Source organism: Akebia trifoliata, chromosome 2 (assembly GCF_017979445.1).
Source record: "Akebia trifoliata isolate Shusen 1 chromosome 2, ASM1797944v1, whole genome shotgun sequence".
NCBI lineage: Eukaryota > Viridiplantae > Streptophyta > Magnoliopsida > Ranunculales > Lardizabalaceae > Akebia > Akebia trifoliata.
In genome coordinates, this window is record NC_141376.1 from 22,084,045 (window position 1) to 22,090,044 (window position 6,000).

General features: G+C 34.5%; 1 non-coding gene and 1 pseudogene across 1 annotated transcript; one reads left to right on the top strand and one right to left on the bottom strand.

Annotated features, from left to right (window-relative positions):
• LOC147409911 (uncharacterized) overlaps nt 1-4,971 on the top strand; it is a 29,351-nt pseudogene extending 24,380 nt beyond the window's left edge.
• Nucleotides 3,027-3,133, bottom strand: LOC147409912 (small nucleolar RNA R71). Its single transcript, XR_015175706.1, has one exon. It is a non-coding gene; the product is annotated as a small nucleolar RNA R71 (small nucleolar RNA).
• Nucleotides 4,972-6,000: the final 1,029 nt, after the last annotated feature.

A 6,000-nucleotide genomic window follows, 5' to 3' on the forward strand; every position in this document is an offset into this window, starting at 1 on the left:
CGTCGTCATTTCTCTCTTTTGCGGCGGAGGACAGTTTGACCCCAAAATGGATGAAATTCGAGGTTGAAAAATCGAAACTCCAATATCAATATCGATTGATTTTTGAGGATACGAGGAAAAAAAGAAGTGAAAACAAAAGGAAATTAGGTGGGTTTGGTAGATAACGACGCTGCGAACATTTCCTTTTGTGTCGGAGGTCGAAGGTAGATCGTTCTCGACAAATCTGAGGTTGAAAATCAAAAAAAAAAATCAATTATTTTTTTAAATTCGTGGCTGGTTTTGGACGAAAATAAAGGATGATGAATAGTATTTTTGTTTTAAAAAATTATTTATATAAGTGTGGGACGGAATCGATATTTTACTTATTGTTTCGTTTGACGATAACTTGACCATCCGGACGTCAAAAGTAACGAATGAATACTCCATCTTATCTAATTTGTTTTCCTGAATCTAATGGTGTAGTTAAATTCTACAAATTATATGTCTAACAAAAATTTACTTTTCGGCCCAATGGGACCCTAAAATTAAAGCGTTTTTATTTTTTACGATAATTTGACTTTTTGAGCTCCAAAAATGACAAGTACATAGTCTATTTTCTATAATTTTTTTTACGAACCCAATGATATAATCAAAATTTTAAAATTCTTACTCTAGAAAAATGTCATTATTTTAATCTGATCCAACTCGAAAATCGTGGATTTTGTAATTTTTCTATTCGGACTCGTATTTGAGCATGTTTATAGGCTAAAGTATGCTTTCCGACCATTTTGAATCCAATGGTAAGGTCAGATTTCATTAAAAATGACCCAAAAAAAATCTTACAATATTACCTTAAGTCCTACTTTTAGGATTTTATCAAAATTTCACTATTTATTTTTTCTCGAGATACAAATAAAAAACTCGAGGTTTTACAAGTAAAATATAACTTATAATAAATTAAATATTATCCATGATTTTATGAAAAATCATATTTCTAGGTTAGAAAATATGGTTACATACTCTATAAAATAAAGGGAAAAATTCACATTTTTAGATACTTAACAAAGGTATTTTCTTAATGACATCTAAAAGAGGTGTGTTAATTTAGATGTTTTTTAAAACTTACAAGATCTCTCTAAATTGTTTGTCCTTCTATTGCATGGTGTCTGATGAGTAGGTTTTATACCTACGAATTAACCACTTTTAAATAGAATATTTTGTTAATTTTAGAGTCTTTTAGTTTTTTTTAATTAAGTTTAGTTTATTTTATATTTTTTATGTGATTCTATGTTTTTATTTAATTTTTATGCTTATTTTACAGTTTAGGAACATTAGGATATTTGGCAATGCTTACGAGAAATTCTAACTCCAAATTGGTTCACTCTCGGAAGAAGGAAGCTAAGCATACAAGCTAAAAAGTTTTCAAGCCGCAGCTTGATAGAAAACGAGGTTACAACAGGAATTCAAGAATTGCACAACAGAAATATGAAAATACAAGCCGTGGCATGACATGTTTTGAGGTTATGACTTGCTTACGTTTCCAGCTTTACACGTTAATTTTTGGGGACCGGATTAGAGACGGATTTTACGACTCTTAAACCCTAATGACTCCATACCTATAAATAGGAACGATTAAGCCTTATTCATCACATAAATTTTGGAGATCGGCTCTTGAGTTTTATCTTCTTTAACTTTAACTCTTCTCTTAATTTTGTAATCTAAGAATGGTTAAATACTTTAGTGATTTTGTTTTCTTTTCAATGATGAACTAATTTCTATTCTAGGATTATAATGAAACTCATTCATGATATTTGATTAGTTTTCTTTCTTTCTTCTATGATCCCACATGTGATTATTTATTCTATCTAATGTTTAATGCGATTTGATTAACTGACCATTGATTGAATTGATTTGGTGAACCTTAATAATATCGACAGAGTTATTTTTTTTTCATGACCTATATAGATTAACATATGCTAATTTGAGATAGGAATATACTCAGGTTGCAAGTGTATTCCTTATGAGAACTTATTCTTAATGAATTCTTCTTGATTTAATTCTTATAGGCATATATGGAGTTAGTCTAGAAAGGTATTTTTACATGACCATCAGAAGAGACTTATAGAGAATTTAGTGTTCTTGGATGACAATCATAGAAGATTAATTTATCATAGAGGGAAGGAGAATTTAATCAAGTGGATTGTTTGAGGGAAATTATAAACCTAGATTTCATCACTCATTGATTTTAAACTTCAGATCTATTATCTGCGTTATTTTCTTGTTTAGTTTTAAATCCTATTTTTAATTTTGTTTGGATAAAATTTGATTGAAATAAATTGGTAATTAGCAATAGATTTGTATTTAGTCTCCGTGGGAACGTTGCTTTCTTATAACTTTATTACTTGTTTCGATACATATACTTGCGTGCGTAAATTTAAACAACAAGTTTTTGGCGCCGCTGCCGGGGACTAATTTATTAATCTTAATTCAATTTTATTTTATTTTAGATCAAACTTTTCTTTATTTTGTAGGTGTTTGGCTACTGTATGCGTAAAACGGGAAATTTAAAACTTGTTCTTTTGGATCTTGAGATTGAGAAAACTTGTCGAAGAAATAGAAAGAATAAGCGAGAAGCTTCTCAACACCATACAATGACCGACCAAACTAATGGTAATGAAGGTCTTAAGTCTATGCGGGACTATGTTGTTTCATTATTAGATGGGATTCACACTAGTATTCGTCGTCCAATAATACAAGCCAATAATTTTGAACTCAAGCCGGCTAATATTCAAATGGTACAAGCATCTCAGTTTAGGGGTTCACATGTCGAAGACCCCAATGCACATTTAACTAATTTTCTAGAGATATATGCCACGTTTAAATATAACAGTGCTGATGATGATGCCATCCGATTGCGGTTATTTTCATTCTCATTGAGGGACATGGCTAAGAATTGGTTGAACTCATTGCCAAGGGAATCTATTACCACTTGGGATGACTTGGCGAAAAAGTTCCTTGCTAAATACTTTCCGCCGTCAAAAACTACAAAGTTGAGGAATGATATAACTACTTTCGTGCAATTGGATAGTGAATCTCTCTATCAAGCCTGGGAAAGGTACAAAGATTTACTTCGGAGATGTCCTCATCATTCTCTACTAGAATGGTTGATCATCCAAAATTTCTGCAATGGGTTGGTTGGATTTATCAGAACGATTGTTGATGCTGCAGCAGGTGGATCTCTTATGGCGAAGACATTTGAGGATGGGTATAATTTATTAGAGGAGATGGCCTCTAACAACTTCCAACACCATATAGAGAGGATGAGTCCAAGAAGAACAGCAGGAGTGCATGAATTAGATGTTCTTACTGCTTTAACAGCTCAAGTGGCATCGTTATCTAAGAAATTTGATTCATTTGTGGAGATATGTACCCTAATAATCCAGAGTCTCTCAATTTTGTTGGTAGTAGGTAGAATAATCTATACTCTAACTATTACAATCCGGGCTAGAAAAATCATCTAAATTTCTCATGGAGTAATAATAATCAAGTTGAGGCCTCTTCATCTGCAAAGCCCATGTTTCAACCGAGTTATCACCCTCAAGCTTTCCCTAGAGAAAAAAAGCCTTCTTTGGAAGATTTAGTACATCAGATGGGAACCAACACTAATCAGTTCATGACAGATACTAAGCAGTTCATGACAGAGACTAGAACTCAACTCCATAGCCAAGCAACTTCTATCCGGAATATGAAAATTCAGTTGGGTCAGCTTGCTTCAACAATTAACAATCGTCCACAAGGAACCTTGCCTAGCAATACAGAGACTAATTTGAGGAGCACTGCAATGCTATCACATTGAGGAGTGGAAAAGAGTTGAATGATGTTGTCAAGGAACCAAATGTTTTAATGGAAGAAGAAATAGTTTTTAAAGAGAATGGTGAACAAGAGAAAGAAGCTAAAAACTAGGAGCATAAAAAGTCGGGCTTGAAAAATATTACTCCCTACAACCCACCCCCACCATTTCCTCAATGTTTCAAGAAACCAAAATATGACGAGCAATTTGCAAAATTTCTAAATGTCTTCAAGAAGTTGCATATTAATATCTCATTCGCTGAAGCTTTAGAGAAAATGCCAAGTTTTTGAAAGACATCTTGACTAAAAAGAGATGATTCAGTGAATTTGAAATGGTGGATTTGACTGAAGAATGCAGTGCTATCATTCAAAGGAAACTTCCAACAAAGCTTAAGGATCTAGGGAGCTTTACTATACCGTGCACAATAGGTAACCAGTTCTCTAGTAGAACTTTGTGTGATTTGGGGGCTAGTATTAATCTAATGCCACTGTCTATATTTCAAAAATTGGGATTGGGAGAAGCTTGGCTACTACTGTGACACTTCAATTAGCGGATAGATCACTAAAGTATCAAAGGGGGAAAATTGAAGATGTGCTTGTTAAGGTTGACAAATTTATATTCCCTATGAATTTTATTGTTCTTGATATGGAGGAGGATAAGGATGTTCCAATCATTCTTGGCAGACCATTCTTAGCCATAGGCAGAACTCTTATTGATGTTTGAAAGGGGGAGCTTACTATGAGAGTTCAAGATCAAGAGGTGAAATTTAATGTTTTCAAAGCTATGAAGTTCCCTCTGAAGATTGCTATAGAATTGATGTAGTGGACACATGTGTTCGACATAATCATGAAGAAGCACTCCCATTTGACCAGCTTGAATTAGCAATAATTAATGCATACAATGAGGACAATTTAGAGTTGGTGAATTACTTTGAGGCAACGCCAAAATTCACTCGTTCTAAGCCAAAGTTTGAATTGTTAGACATGCCATCATTGGGTTCTCATTCGAAGCCTTCAATTCAAGAATCGCCATCACTAGAACTCAAGCCTCTTCCTAGTCTTTTGAGGTATGCTTTCCTTGGTGAATCATCCTCTTTGCCAGTTATTATTTCTGGCTCTCTTGAGCCTGAACAAGAAGATTAGTTACTAAGGGTGTTGCGAGAGTATAAGAAAGCGTTGGGATGGTCCATAGCAGATATTAAGGGGTTAGTCCTTCTATTTGCATGCACAAAATTCTTATGGAGGATGATCATAAGCCCTCTATTGAACACCAACGTCGGCTTAACCCAATTATGAAGGAAGTGGTGAAAAATGAGATTCTCAAGTGGCTTGATGCGGGCATAATTTATCCTATTTCTGATAGCTCATGGGTTAGTTCGGTGCAATGTGTACCGAAGAAGGGAAGAATGACTGTTGTGACGAACAATAATAATGAGCTTATCCCAACAAGGACAGCAACTGGGTGGCGTGTTTGTATGGATTATCGGAAGTTAAATAAAGCTACTAAGAAAGACCATTTTCCCTTGCCGTTCATTGATTAGATGCTTGATAGACTAGCGGGGCACTCCTATTATTGTTTCTTGGATGGATATTCAGGATATAATCAGATTGTTATAGCACCAGAAGATCAGGAGAAGAGAACGTTCACCTGTCCCTACGAAACTTTTGCATTTCAAAGGATGCCTTTCGGACTATGCAACGCACCGGCAACATTTCAAAGGTGTATGATGGCAATTTTTTTTGACATGGTAGAGCATTTTATAGAGGTATTCATGGATGACTTCTCGGTATTTGGTGATTCTTTCGATATTTGCTTGGATAACTTGGCATTAGTTCTCAAAAGATTTGAAGAAACGAATCTTATGTTGAATTGGGAGAAATGCCATTTCATGGTGCAAGAAGGAATTGTTCTCGGCCATCGAGTATCAATTAAGGGAATTGAGGTGGATAGAGCAAAGATTGAGACTATTGAGAATCTACCACCGCCATCTTCTGTCAAGGGTATTCGAAGTTTTCTTGGGCACGCTGGATTCTACCGGCATTTTATTAAGGACTTCTCGAAGATCTCTAAACCACTTTGTAGTTTGTTAGAAAAAGAAGTAGTTTTAAAATTTGATAAACAGTGTCTTGAGGCATTTTAGATCTTGAAATCTAGATTAGTGTCAGCACCCA